We start from the raw sequence: 15,687 nt of genomic DNA, 5'->3' as shown, positions 1-15,687 counted from the left end.
CCGACTCCCTCCCCACCCACTTCCTGAGTTCTCTGCTGTCAGACTTGCCTCTCACATCTCCAGTTTCCCACCCAAAAGTCCAAACACTCAAGATTCCTTCTCATCTCCAACCCATAAAATCTGATTGGCTTCTTCACAATCAAGTGTAAATGACTGATGGCCATTTGATTGACACTGGAGGGGCTGGCACATTTTTAACCAAAGGTGTGATGTGCTAATAGTGGACTCTCAGGCCACATGCCAATCTGAGGACAGGGAAAGTTTGAGAAGATCGCCCTTCCAGAACCCTTTGATGATAACCTTTCTGGCAGGCCTGGTATCCCCAGAGTGAAAAGGGCTCCAGGTTCAAGACCCAGCTCTGCCCCTGATTGCTGTGTGACCTTCAGCAACTCGCTTGATCTATCTGAACCTCAGCCTCTTCATCTGCCTAATGGGATAATAATCTTTGTCCTGCCCTCCTCATGGGGCTGTTCAGAATTAAATGCATCTGAAAATGACCTGCATGTGTGTTTTGCACTGTGGTTATTTGTTCATGTGTCTGTCAATCCTGCCTGCGCAGGGAGCAGGTCCGTGTCTTTCTTGGGACTTCGTGTAGGACCAATCATCCAGTCGGTGCTCAGTGAACCTGCTGCTTCCCTGTAGGATGTCTGGAAGGTAGGTGGAAGGCCTTCCTAGCAGGCACATCCTGAAACATAATCAATCCCTCCCATGCATACAGCTCACACCCACATTCTCATCCATTCCCACCATGCCCCTCAGTGGCCTGGGGAGGCTAGAAATACCCCACTTGACAGATAAGGAAGCTGAGGCCAGGGGAGGTCAAGGCATTTGTCTGAGGTTATACAACCGGGAGTGGTGAAGCTGGGAGTCACACACAAGCAATCACTGCAAAGTCTGTGCCCTTCCCACTCTAAGCTGTCACGCAATTTGCAGATATTTGAGTTGGTCCTAGGAGGAAGGCAGTTCAAGTCTCATGGGGATTTGGGGCCTGCAAAAGGGGACAAAAATATAAGGGCAGCTTATGGGCTTCAGGTACAGATTGCATCAATCTCAACTTTAAGTCATCAAATGGTCACAACCACTCTATGTGGAGTTAGTATTAACGTCATCCCTGTCTTACAGATGGCAAAACTGATGTGCCAGCCTGGACCCGGATGGGAATGCAGGTGCAGGATGAGTGGGGGCCTGGCACACCCACTCCCTGTAGAGCCTGCATCCTGGCACCTCCCTGAGCCCCTGCGTGCCACACCCAGGGGCAATCTCAGGAGACTCGGGGGCTCTTGCCCCTTTTGTGGACAGGACATTGAGGTAGGCAGGTGAAGGTTGGCTCACCTGCAGAGCACGGATGGGCGGGGACTCCAGGCTGAGTCACACCCCCGCCCAGGGTGGAGACTAGGTTGGAGGGAAGGGGGAATGCTGTGCAGGAGGGGACTTAGAACCTGGGGGTCCCGGGGTTGGGCACGGTGGCTCACGCCTGTAATCCCAGCACTTTGGGAGGCCGAGGCAGGCAGATCACAGGTCAGGAGTTCAAGATCAGCCTGGCCAACATGGTGAAACTCCGTCTCTACTAAAAATACAAAAATTAGCTGGGCGTGGTAGCACATGCCTGTAATCCCAGCTACTCTGGAGGCTGAGGCAGGAGAATCGCTTGAACCTGGGACGTGGAGGTTGCAGTGAGCTGAGATCGCACCACTGCACTCCAGCCTGGGGAAAAGAGCGAAACTCAGTCTCAACAACAACAAAAGAACCTTGGGGGGTCCCCGACTCCTGGCCTGGAGGTGCACTCCTGTATGAACAGAGGAGTCAAGGCATTGGGCCTATCTAACACGGTCAGTAAGGTGGAGAGTATGACTTGAACCCGGGATGTCCGATGCTGATGCTTGCACTACCTTGCAGCAACCTCACACCCACACCCCGTCCTGGCCTGGGAGGCAGGGGAACATCATCGTCTGGGAGTGAAAGTTGCTTCCCTGTGGGATGTCTGGGAGGTGGGTGGAAAGCCTTCCCAGCAGGCGCAGCTGCCCACAGGATGAATATGTCCAGAGGGAGAGGAGCCCCCTGTCCCAGGTTGTAGGCAGAAACCTGGAGGAGCTGAAGCTGGACTTTGAGGACGGCCCCTGACCCCATCCTGGGAGAGCCACCTCCCCTTCCTTCTGCTCCCTCCAGTCGCTTCTCTCCTTCCCTGCTCTCCCTCCTCCCTCTTTCCATCTCCCCCTTTCTGTCTGTGATTCCTCATGTGACTGGGGCAAGATCCTTCACCTCTGTCCTCCCTGAGCCTCAGTGGCTCACCTGGAAAATAGGGTGATGCCTGCAGGAGTATTTTAGGGTTACTTAATGAGATAAATTTGTAGACTGTTTTTCCCAGGTCAGCCAACCAGGGGCTCAGTGAATAGGAACGAATGCTGCTGCCATTCCCTTCTCCCCTAGTTCATCCTGGAGGCTCTACAATCTCTAAGTCCCCTCCTCCTGCACTGCATACTCCCTCCCATCCAACCCAGTCTCCACTGAGGCACTGAGATAGGGTCTCAGCTCGGAGTCCCCACCTACCTGCGCTCCGCATGTGAGCCGATCTTCACTCACCTGCCTCAGTTTCCCGTCCACGAAAGGGGCGAGCGCCCCCATGTCTCCTGGGACTGTCCTTGGGTGCGATGCGGGGCTCCAGGGAGGTGCCAGGGTGTGGGCGCAGCGAGGAGCGGGTGTATTAGGCCCCCGCCCATCCCGCGCCCGAGCCCCATCTGGCTAGGGCTGGCACCTCGAATCCACGTGATTTCTCGGCAGCAGCCGCCGGTTCCAAGCACTGGCCGGGCAGCTCTAGGCAGCTTCTACTTTCAGTTTCGCGCAGAGCGCGGAGCCGGGAGCGCAGAGAGTGAGTACCGGGAGCTCTGAGGGTAAGTGCCGGGCGTGCCGCGGGGCTGCGGCACCCGGGCTGGGGCGAGCGGAAGGGGGAGGTTCGGGATTCGGATTCTGCACGGAGAGGGTTGGAGGGGATGTCAGAGGCCCTGGAGCGGGAGGTGCCGGTCGCCGGGTGGGTGGCCGATGGATAGCCGGGTGAGCGGACAGGGCGCCTGTAGCCGGGCAGCGCGCGCAGCCTGCGGCCCCGGGAGTTTGGAGGAAGAATTGCCGGCCCGCAGAGGATTGCAGATGAGGGTCGCCTGGATAGGGGGACACGGTAAGCGGCTGTGCTTCCCTCCCTGCTCAGCCCCTGTCACTTACCGGAGCCACCCACTCTCTCTTTTTCTTTGCAACTTTTCATTGATTTTAAAATGGTTAAGGAAGGAAGTTACACTGTTCTTTTTACGCAATTTAGACTTTTTAGCCTAAACAACTTTTTATTATGGAAAATTCCAAACGTATACAAGAGTAGAAGGAATAGAATTAAGTTGAGCCTTGTGCACCTGCGGGTTTTCATATAGTGAAGCACCACGTATCCACGCTCAGCTTGGAGAGTCACGACCCTAAGGCCACCTAGGTGGCCCAATCTCCACCGCTGGTTATTTTGAAACAAATGGCAGACAGCATAGCATCTCAACTGAGGTATTTCAGAATGAACTAAAAGATAAGGCATCTTTTAAAAACAAAGCTACAGTACCACCAGCATACTACAAACATTTTAATAGTTATTCCTTAATGTCAAATCTCCAGATTATTTCTAAGGAACATTTAACCTCACAAGTAATAGGCGAATACGTGGGTGTTGTTTTGTTACTTGCTTTCTGCATTCCCATGTGGTTTTTGGTCACTATTCTCATCCAGAAAGCCAGGACCTAGAATTGGCTGGGGTGATCATTCGGGGAGGTAGGAAGAGGCTCCTACCTTCAGTGCCGTTTTCGTCCATTTTATAAGTTGGGGTTCTTATGTTTTCCGTTTTTAAAAGGTTGAAGTTTCTGCAGACCTAAAAAGCAGTTTGAAAACTGGCAGTTCCTAGCCTCTAAAACCTGGGGGTAGCAGGAGGCAGAGAGGACCCGGGGCCAGATCCTGGAGCTTCATAGTCCCTTCAAATCACTTTCCGTTTCTCTAAGGGAAAAATAAACCTTGAAAAGCCATGGACTTTTCAGATGTATCTAGATGTATCTGATGCTTTTCAGATGCATCTAGACTCCCATCCAGTGTGCTTTCTGCAAACCTTACTGACCATAGCCCAGAATGGCCATCCATGATGCCCATCCCCCTTGTCTCCAGAAGCACAGTGCCAGGTGGACCTGCACCTGGCGTGGACGGTAGACAGACTGGGGCTCTCAACACCTGGTATTTGATGGATGACCATGAACTAACCATTCCATTTCTCAAAACTTTGGTTTCTCATCTGTAAAATGAACATACGCAGATCTATCCTACAATGTGTGTTTTGTGGATTGAATGAGATGACGCACACACACCCAGTGCCTTGATCAACCTTAAAGTGCTGCGCAAGTGTGTGAGGGGAGATGGATCCTTGAAGAAGACAGATAAGCAGAGGGGAAAGTTCTTGGAAGAGTTTCACAATATGCTGAGCTTTATTCCTGGATCAGATATGGAGCTGTCCGGGTGTCCACAGGGCCGGGTCAGCCTCCACAGACCCCAACACACATACCCTCTTCCCCTCTGAGGAAAGTTCGGCAAAACTTCTTTTGCTTGTTGTTGTTGTTGTTGTTCTTTATTCCGTTTTTGTTTGTTTTTGTTTGTTTGTTTTTTGAGACAAAGTCTCACTCTGTTGCTCAGGCTGGAGTGCAGTGGCGCAATCTCGGCTCACTGCAACCTCCACCTCCTGGGTTCAAGTGATTCTCCTGCCTCAGCCTCCGGAGTAGCTGGGATTATAAGCGCCCGCTACTACACCCAGATAATTTTTGTATTTTTAGTAGAGATGGGGTTTCACTATGTTGGCCAGGCTGGTGTCGAACTTTCAACCTCAGATGATCCACCCACCTCGGCCTCCTGTGGGATTACAGGCGTGAACCACCTCGCCCGGCCTCTTTTTTTTTTTTTTTTTTTAAATAGAAATGAGGTCTCAAACTCCTGGCCTCAAGTGATCAGCCTGCCTCAGCCTCCCAAAGTGTTGAAATTATGGGCGTGAGCCACCACACTCAGCCATAACTTCTTAGCATGACTTTTCCCATTTGTTATGAGTTCAACTATGCCTCCCCAGAAAAGATATGTTGAAGACCTAAGCCCCAGTGCCTCCTAACGTGACCTTATTTGGAAATAGGGCTGTTGCAGATATAACTGGTGAAGATGAGGTCATACTGGAGTAGGATGGGCCTTGAATCCAATAGGACCGGTGTCCTTATAAGAGAGGAGATGGGCACATGAAGACAGAGACATAGGGGGATCAGACAGTCATGGACAGTGGGGGAAGAGTGCAGTGATGCATTTAGGAGCCAAAGGACACCTAGAATTGCCAGCAGTCAGCAGGAGCCAGGAGCAGCAAAGAGGGATCCTCTCCTCTAGCCTTCAGAGGGAGCCTGGCCCTGACCACACCTTGATCTCAGACTCTGACCTCCAGAAGTGCGAGAGAAGAAATCTCTGTTGTTTTAATGTACACAGCCTTGTGGCACTTTGTGACAGCAGATACAGCAGTACTGTGACAATACTAGGAAATGAATACACCATCTCAGCATCTCTGCTCTGTTTTCCATACAGAATTGGACTAAGGATCAGGCAAGCTAATGCAAGTCCAAACACTGTAAAAACTTTGGAGGCAATCTAAGGATGTGAGCCAGATTTGTTTGCCAGATCTTTTTTTATTTTATTTATTTATTATCATTTTTTTTTTTTTTTTTTGAGAGGGAGTCTCACTCTGTTGCCCAGGCTGGAGTGCAGTGGTATGATCTCGGCTCACTGCAACCTCCACCTCCCAGGTTCAGGAGATTCTCCTGCCTCAGCCTCCTGAGTATCTGGGATTACATGCACGTGCCACCACGCCCAGCTAATTTTTGTATTTTTAGTAGAGACGGGGTTTCACCGTGTTGGCCAGGCTGGTCTTAAACTCCTGACCTCAGGTGATCCACCTGCCTTGGCCTCCCAAAATGCTAGGATTATGGGCATGAGTCACCACGCCCAGCCCGTATATTCATATTTTAATGGACTTATACATGAAAATGGTATCTCACTTTTAAAAATAAATGATATGTTATTATGTGTTAAAGGAAAATTAAATCTTATGATATCGTTTTTAAATTTTTTTAATTTTTCATAGCTAATACATTTATATAGTTTCTAAAAACGTAAAACGTTTGGAAAGATATATAATGAAAAATAAGTCTCCTTCCATCTCCTCTCTCCCAGCCACCCAACTGCCCTCCCCAAAGTCAATGTTATCAGGTTCTTGTGTCTCCTTCCAAAGATAGTCTAAGTGGGTTTTTACAAACATGGATACATGCATATATACATACATATACACATACATAGACACACACACGTGTACTTTTCCCTTCCCACAAATGGCAGTATACTATATGTAGTGTGCTCTAACTTGGGTTCTTTTTTTTTTTTTTTAACTTAGTGCAATTTGGAAATCTTTTACATCAAAATTTTGAAATCTGACTTTTCCCTCTTTCTTTTTAACAGCTGCGTAGTATTTCACTGTATGACTGCTCTGCAGTTGATCTAACAGTTGTAGAACACTTAGGTTCTTTCCTGTCTTTTGCTGTTTCAACAGTGCTGTAATGAATATCCGTGGTCAAGCATCATTTTTCATATGTGGGAGTGAATCTTTAAGAAAGCCAGGAGTGGATTTGCAAAGCCAAGGGGAATATACAGTTTGAACTTGGATAAATGTGGCAAATTATCCCCCCTTAAATGCTGTACTAATTTTTGCTCCCACCAGCTGGAGTGGGGAGGGGCCAGATTTCCATATTTGCAAATCTGGGAGATGAAAAATGGTGTCTTTTCTCTGCCTCTTATTATGAATGAGTTTGAACATCTTTTCAAATATTTTAGAGTCACCTACAGCTCCTTTTCCATAAACTGTCAGTTCATATCCTTCGCCCACTTTTTTATTGGTTTTTGGTCTTTTTCCTGTTGAGTTGTAAAAGCACTTTTCATGTTAAGGGAATTTGCTCTTTGTCTATAATATGGTTATACTGTCATTTAAAATGGTGGCATAGTTGCTTATAGAATGTCTGAACCATATCCATCATTGTTAGATATTTATATTCGGTCTAATTTTCTTGTATTATACATGGGATGTTTTCCGTAAAAAAAAAAAAAAAAAAAGGAAAATATGACATTTTAATTCTTCCAATAGCTCTCACCATAATGGTGAAGGAAAGGAAATATATTTGGGAAAATACTTCGATAGGATTTGGGGTGGCTGGAACCTGTGTACAAAATGGCCAACGGGGACCAAGACGTGTTGGGTAGGAACAGAGTGCTTTGCATGGTGTATGTGTGTGGGGTGTAGGTGCTGTATTTGCTCCTGAAAGAAAAGGGGGTGGAGGGAGGGGAGAAGAAAGGAAAGAGAGAAGGTGGAGGGAGGTTAGCCACATAGGGAGATGACTCCCAGAAACTTCTTAGGAGTAGAATGGCAAAAGGGCATTTTCGGTGAGTCCAGGAACGCCCTCTGCTCCGTGTGAGTCGGGTACCAGCACCGCAGACACCGGCCCTGGCTCCACACCTGCTGTCATGAATGCCTTCAGCTTCTCCGCTGAGCTTCCACACCATACCAGGCCCTGCTCTAGGCACTGGGCCACAGCTGGGAACACAACCAAGTCCCTGCCTTATGGAGCTGATATGGCAGTAGAAACAGACAAACAAGTAAACAAAGATGTGTATGTCATACGAGGTCAGGTGGAAATGACTGCAGTGAAGAAGGCAAGGCAGGCAAGGGTGGAACATGCTGGATAGAGAGGCAGACGTGGCCTTCTCGTAGGGATATTGGGACATTTGAGAGAGAACTTGAAGGGAGTGTGGCAGGGAACCCTAGGCCATGATGTCCGGAGGAAGAGGGAACCAGTCAGAGGGGATGGCAAGAAACAAAAAAGTGGGGAGAAGAAGAAAGCAGAGAAGAGGAGGACAGGAGGGAGAGGAGGAGAAAATGCTGTTTAAAGTCTGCTTTTGTGCTCCCAAATCCTCACTGTGAATGACATTTTTGCAATTTTTGCGATTTTGTTTTGTAATTTAATAATGGGCTAGGCTGGGTGCAGTGGCTCATGCCTGTAATTCCAGCACTTTGGGAGGCTGAGATGGGCAGATCACTTGAGGTCTGCAGTTTGAGACCAGCCTGGCCAACATGGAGAAGCCCCGTCTCTACTAAAAATACAAAAATAGCCAGGCGTGGTGGCACGCGCCTGTAATCTCAGCTACTCTGGAGGCTGAGGCAGGAGAATCGCTTGAACCCGAGAGGTAGGGGTTGTGGTGAGTTGAGATCGTGCCATGCTCTCCAGCCTGGGTTACAGAGGGAGACTTGGTCTCAAAAAAAAAAAAAAAAGAAAAGAAAGAAAAAGGGAAGGGGGCTTGAATTAGAGCAGGAGCCCTCAGCTAGGGGAGCATCCACCCACCTCCTCCCCAGGAATCGCAGAGCTCCCAGGGGAGGCCATAGCCTCCTGTAGGTCGTGGCATTGCAGGTGGGTTGGTGTCCCAGCTGGCTGTCTCTGTCTCAAGAAAGGGAGGGCCACTTCCGCTGACATCCGGGCATAAGCAACGCCCTCGTGAACATCCTCGTAGCTAGAGCTTTACTCACATTCTGGATTGCTTCCTTAGGCTCAATCCTCAAAGTGTACTCCTAAAGGGATATATGAACTTTTATTTTTAAAATCTTTGAAACCGTGTTGTCAAATTTATCTCCTAAAAGATTGTGCCAATCTAGAGAGCCTGCCGACCCCTGGAAGCTTCCTGATGCCCTAGCACCTATCCCTTGTGGGTGGGATGGATCCTGTACCATCGCCAAACCCTCAAGAACCCTTTGTCCTGCCGGGACAGGGTGACACCCTCCTGGTGAAATGGAAGCAGCGTGAACGCCTTGGGAAGCTGGTGCTTTGAGGCATTCAGATCTTACCATGGCATCATGTTTGAAGAGAGAAATCGCTTGCTGTTTTGTGTGTCTCTCAATAGTCCTATTCACTGAGTTCTTGAAGGTGTGCTGTGTGTTTCTGGGCTGCAGAATCCTTTTATTGAAATGGACAGGTCAGTGTTTTCCTGAGAAAGACCTATCTAGTAGGAGTTCACAAGAGGATTTTAGGAGGTGTGTGGAGAGGGCATCCAATTCCATTGAATCACAAAGTGACAAAGTTGTTCCCTTTTCAGTTCTCTTTCATTCTTCCGGACTAGCCAAAGAGAAAGCCTCAGTCAAGTGCTAACGCATCTGTAAACCTCTCACATTCTTGATATTTTCAGCAAGGGGAGGCCAGGGCTCCGGTCAGAGCCCTGGGTCTGCAGCAATACCCAGCTACAGTTCAACAGCATCATGGTATTTTTTGTTTTCCTTGACTTTCTTTCTTTCTTTTTTTTCTAGACAAGGTCTTACTCTGTCACCCAGGCTGGGGTGCACTGGTTGCACCACTCCATGCACAGTTTCCTGCAGTCTCTATTTCCCAGGTTCAATCAATCCTCCTGCCTCAGCCTCCCAAGTAGATGGGACTACAGGTGTGCACCACCACACCTGGCTAATTGTTTTTTGTTTTTATTTTTGATAGAGATGAGGTCTCATTATGTTTCCCAGGCTGATCTCAAACTCGTGAGCTCAAGCAATTTTCCTGCCTTAGCCTCCCAAAGTGCTGGGGTTATAAGTGTGAGCCACCATGCCCCACCCTTGGGTTTCTTTTCGATGTTACCTTCCGTTCATGGTAAGTGGTACTTCAAAAAATAAAGTTAAAAGTGACATGGTTTCTAGAAAAACTTTAAGGAAATGGTGTTCTGGCTTTCAGATAAGGCAAAAAAAAAAATCTTCAAACATGAGAAGAGTTTTGGAAATTATACATGTACCCCTAGAGGGTGAGATTGTGGGGGAAATTTCATAATGTATGTTTCCACAATGTTTAGGACTTTCCAAATGAGTACAGGTTATGTTTGTAAACAGGAAAAATAATAGACATGTTAAAATGATAAGTTAGTTTTAAAAGATGACCATTTGTTGAAGGTAGTATTATATTTTGGTTAGGAAATGGCCTCTGGAATCAGCATAGATTTTATTGTTTTATTTTTATTTTTATTTTTTGAGACAGTGTCTCACTCTGTTGCCCACACTGGAGTGCAGTAGTGTGATCACAGCTCACTGCAACCTCAACTTCCTGGGCTCAGGTGATCCTTCTGCCTCAGCCTCTCAAGTAGCTGGGACTGTCAGTGCACACCACTATGCCAGGCTAATTATTTTGTATTTTTTGTAAAGACAGGTTTTCACCATGTTGTCCTGGCTGGTCTCGAACTCCCAGGTTCAATTGATCTGCCTGTCTCGGCCTCCCAAAGTGTTGAAATTACAGGTGTGAGCCACTGCGTCCGGCCAGCATCGATTTTAAATCCACCTTTTGTTGTTTGACTTCTTGGAGCCTGTTTCTTCGTCTATGAAATTCAGGAAATGTGCCTGGAAATGTTGCTTGAGATTCTAATGAGGAGATGCAGGTGGAATACTGCAGCCTAATGCCCAGCCTATGTCGGGAACTCAGTACATAAGAGCCAATGAGCATTGGCTGCGGACTGGACATGTCCCCTCCTTGTGCTGTAGTATTAATATCTGCAACCCTCATAGTGATCCTGTGAAGTAAATGTAAAATCATCACCCAGATGAGGAAAACAGTGGCACAGACAGGTTAAGAAAACTGTCCAAGGTTGCACAGCTGTCAAATGTTGAAATAAGGATTTAAACCCAACCCTCCTGACCCCAGAAGCTTTTTTTTTTCAAAAATTATTTTATTTTATTTTATTTTATTTCGAGATGGGGGTCTTTCTCAGTCACCCAGGCTGGAGTGCAGTCGCGTGATCATGGCTTACTGCAGTCTCAACCTCCCAGGCTCAAGTGATCCTCCTACCTCTGTCCCCCAACCCACAGTTGCTTGGGGGCACAGGCATACAACACCATGCCTGGCTAATTTTTGTACTTTTTGTAGAGACGGGGTTTCGCCATGTTGCCCAGGCTGGTCTCAAACTCCTGGGCTCGAGTGATCCTCCTGCCTCAGCCTCAAAGTGCTGGAATCACAGGTGTGAGCCACTATGCCCAGCATTAGAGGCTCTTTTAACAGTTCCACAATTCCCTGTGAGATGGGCTGCGTAGAAAGCATTACTCCTGCTTGCCATACACACAAACCATGGCCCGAAGTGAGCAGGGATTTGTCTGGATATCACCGTCTAAGTCAGTTGGGGCGGCGAGACCCAAAACCAAGGCTCCAGCCCTCTAGCCCCGCCGATCTTCCTTCTGCCCCTATTTTATGGGTTTGGCAATGTCTGCCAGGATAGGAGGGAGCAGTTCAGATGATCCAGTCTGGAGGCAAAATTCTTCTAAATTCAAAGGGCCCAGCCTTGGGTCACTGTTGTCATTTTTTTTTTAACTTTTAAAAATTGTATTCATTTTAAGCCACACAAGTAAGACATGACTCAGTCTTCCTTGCAGAAAGTTAAGCTTTCTATACATAAGGCTGAAATCTATTTTACTCACTGCTTCCAGCCCCATGCCTGTCCCCCTCCTGCAGTAACCCCTATTTGACATGTTTCCAGAACTTTAGCTAAACCTTCACATAATAAAAGTAATTCTTACATAGGGCTTACTAACTTCCAAGCACTACTTTAAGGGCTTTACATAGTTAAACCCCACAGGAACTCTGTGAGATAGGTGCTGCTCTCATCCCCATTTTACAGATGAGAACACTGAGGCCCAGAGAGGCTACATAACTTGCCTGGTGTCACCTAGCCTGCAATTGGTGGAAAGGTCAGTACCAAATCTAGGCAGGCTTGCTCTGAAATTCATGCTCTTAGCCTCTAAGTTATAAAACATGCCATTATCGACCTGTGGAAAGAAACAGTATTGCTGTTTGTTGATGTGTATTTTGGGACAAGTGATATCATTTTGTGCATATCATTATACAATGTGTCTTGTTTATTCCATGATACATCTTGAGGATACAGCCCTGTCAACAAAAAATGAGTCCCTTTCATGCACGTAATCCCACAGCGTGGTTACACCAAACTTTATTATGGCTATCTAGGGTGTTTAAAGACCGCTGCTGAATTTCTTTATCCAAGACTCTGTGTGTCTTAGCCCATTGGAGCTACTGTAACAAAGCGCCAGAGAGTGGCTGGTTTCTAAACAATAGAAATGTATTTCTCACAGTTCTGGAGACTAAAGTCCAAGATCAGGGTGCCAGAATGGTCAGGTTCTGGCGAGAGCCCTCTTTGGGGTTGCGGATGGCAGACTTTTCATTGTATACTCACATGGCGCAAAGGGGGCAAAGGGGGCTAGAACATTCTCTGGGTCTCTTTTATAAGGACATCGAATCCATTCACTATGGCTCCACCCTCATGACCTAATTACCTCCCCAAGACCCCAGCTCCTAATACCCTCATATTAGGGGTTAGAATTTCAACATGTGAATTTCGGGGGAGCACAGATATTCAGTCCATCACATTGTGTATTCTGGGCCGCATGGCTGTCCGCTTTGCTTTCTGCTGAGAAGTTTAGTGGTAAGGTCAAAGGGTGGAAGCGCAGTAAGATTTAGAAGTCATTGCTGATTTGCCCTGCAAGATGGGCAAACAACTTCCCGGGCTACAGCTCTGAACCCTGGATCCAGGCCTTCTCTCCTTTATGTCTCGAGCTTACTTTGTCCCCTGCCTTAGTTACCAAACCAAAGCAAGATTCCTCTGGGACATTCCTGCCAGGCCCCATGGCAAGGTTGAAGCTGAGGAGGGGATTTCTAAACCTCGGTTTTGTTTTCACTTTGGCTTGGGCGTGCCAAGCCCTGGCAGAGCCACAGAGTTGGGGCACGAGGTACTAAGAAATAGCTCCGAATCTGAGGCAGGTGCTCTGCTCCAGGAAGGGGCTAGAGCTGAGTTTTGGTTATGGGAAGACATCCTCAAGGTCTCCATCTAAATATGGTCAACTTGGTGGCCTTCCTGTCCCCAGGGCTTTTGGGGCTCTCAGAGGATAAGAATCACTCAGCTCTGGTTTGCTGGAGAAGCAGGGTGCCAGGTGGGAGGTAGCGAGGAGCCTGTCTCTCCCCGCTGGGAGTGGAGAGCTGGGTGTCACAGATGTTGGCACATGGAAAACCCCCTAGGAGCTTCCAAAAGTGCCAGTGCCTGCGTTCTGCCTTCTGGGATGGTGCTGTGATGGGTCTGGAGTGTGGCCCATTGGGATTTTTAAAAGGCCCTCCTCCCAGGTGATACCGATGTGCAGACAAGCATGGGAACCACTGGCCTGGAAGCCCCAGGGAGAAGCCTCTGGGGCCCGGGACATGCAGGCGGAAGCCTTCTCCTAGCAGCCTTGCCAGCCACCAACCCCTTTTCTGTAGGTGCTAGACCCAAACTGCCAGGGCTGAGTGGGAGAAGCAAGGCCACCAGCTGGCCACCTGATGTCCCAGCCAGGCTCGGGCTGGCAATAGGGCACCCCAGTCCTGGAGGAGGGTGCATCTGGAAACCTTGGGGGCTCCTTGGTGGAAAGTTCAAGCCTTTAACATAGGAAGGTGACTGGGGTGAAGGAGGCAGTTTAAAGACTAGTGATGTGGGCTAGGACCCAGATTTCTGGGTTTCCAATGACCAGAAGAAGATGGCCTTGTTGGACTGGGGACAGGGACCACCCAGGCTCGGGCCTGAGGCCGGGAGTGCAAGCATGAATTTGAGCGCAGGCTCGGGAACACCTCCAGGGCCGCTAGGCAGGGAGACACTTCTTCAACTCCTGGCTCTTTGACTCCAGCTGGTGACCTAGGCAGTTCCCTTCCCCCCGTGAGCCTCAATTTCCTCACGTGTAAAGCATTGTGACTGTGCATTTTAAGTCCTTTAGGGCCCTATCTTTGTGAGGGACAACAGAGACGATGGTTTTTTTTTTTTGAGACAGAGTCCCGCTGTGTCGCCCAGGCTGGAGTGCAGTGGCATGATCTCTGCTCACTGCAAATTCCGCCTCCCAGGTTCATGCCATTCTCCTGCCTCAGCCTCACTAAGTAGCTGGGACTACAGGCTCCCGCCACCACACCTGGCTAGTTTTTTGTATTTTTAGTAGACGGGGTTTCACTGTGTTAGCCAGGATGGTCTCGATCTCCTGACCTTGTGATGCGCCCGCCTGGGCCTCTCAAAGTGCTAGGATTACAGGCGTGAGCCACCGGGCCCAGCCAAGATGATTGTTTTCAAAGGCAATAGTCACCCCTGCATCGTCGCTGACTCACAGAATTGGATATGCCCTATAAGGACATCTCTGGCCTGCCCTGCTGGCATTTGTGGGCGGGGGAGGAAATGGCCTCTAACCTTTCCTGAAGGCACTTCCCAAGGGACCCCTGAAAGGAGGGTGACGCCTCTCAGAAAGAGACCAGTGGCCCAGCCCAGCCCTGCTCTTAGTTTTGTTTCCTCTGCTTTAAATGCCAGCAAGGCCTTTCCCTCCCAGGGCCTCAGTTTCCCCATCTTTACAATGGGCCCAGCATAGACCCCATCTCCAGAGCTCTTTCTGCTCTGCCACCCTGTGCATCCAGGCTCAGGTGTTCTCTGAAGCCCTGACATCATCAGCCATTCCCCGGGGGGAAGGCAGAGGCGCTGGGTTCTCTCTGTTCCCCTGGTAGGGCTTGGTGTAGGATTCAGGGAGGATTGGAGGGCCTCTGTGGCCTCAGGTCCTCCCCAGGGTCCCCAGGCCCTGACCTGTCCACCTGGACCTAAAGAACCAACAACAGCAGCACTTTCTGTTTCTTTAAGGTTATTTCTGTCCAAATGTCTGTAGTCATGACTGGGGTGCCTGGCTATTACCCCAGAAACTGCATCCTTTCTGATCTGCACAGATGAGAAAACTGAGGTCCTGTTTCTCCTCCACCCCAAGGCCTAATGGGGCCTCCTCCTTAATCTACTCTTCGAGAGGCAGGAACAGGATGGAAAGCAAAGGAACAGCAGCCAGAAGTCTGTGGCTCCACTCCTGTCCTCTGCATCCCTCACTTCTTTCCTCACACCAGGAGCCAGGGGCTGGAGAGACCGAAGAAGCGACAGCAATGACAGCCACACTAGTGGTAATCAGAGCTTGGGTGGATTGAAGCTTTTTTTTTAAATTTTTCATTTTTAATTTTTGTGGGTACATAGTAGGTGTATATATTTATGGGTTACGTGAGATATTTTGATACAGGCGTGCAATGTGTAATCACATCAGGGTAAATGAGGTTTCCATCACTTTGAGCATTTATGCTTTGTGTTGCAAACAATTCCATTATACTTTTTGTTATTTTTAAATGTACAGTTAAATTATTACTGACTATAGTTACCGTCTTGTGCTATCAAATACTAGGTTTTATTCATTCTAACTATTTTTTGTACCCACTAACCATCCCCACCTCCCCCACCCTGGCCTCCTGCTACACTTCCCATCCTCTGGTAACCGTCCTTCTACTCTCTATCACCATGACTTAAATTGTTTTGATTTTTAGATCCCACAAATAAGTGAGAACAAGTGACGTGTGTCTTTCTGTACCTGGCTTACTTCACTTAACATAATGACCTCCAGTACCATCCATGTCCTTGCAAATGATGGGATCTCATTCTTTTTGACGGCAGAATAGTACTCCATTCTGTATGTGTGCCACATTTTCTTTCTTTCTTTTTCTTTTT

General features: G+C 48.4%; 1 pseudogene; it reads right to left on the bottom strand.

Annotated features, from left to right (window-relative positions):
* Positions 1-2,701: 2,701 nt before the first annotated feature.
* The window catches only part of LOC105509595, a 32,226-nt pseudogene continuing 19,240 nt past the window's right edge, over positions 2,702-15,687 (bottom strand).

The sequence above is a fragment of the Colobus angolensis genome, unplaced genomic scaffold, assembly GCF_000951035.1.
Source record: "Colobus angolensis palliatus isolate OR3802 unplaced genomic scaffold, Cang.pa_1.0 Scaffold178, whole genome shotgun sequence".
NCBI classification, from domain to species: Eukaryota; Metazoa; Chordata; class Mammalia; order Primates; family Cercopithecidae; genus Colobus; species Colobus angolensis.
The sequence above is the reverse complement of the archived record's forward strand: the minus strand, read 5'-3'. Positions and strand labels throughout refer to the sequence as shown.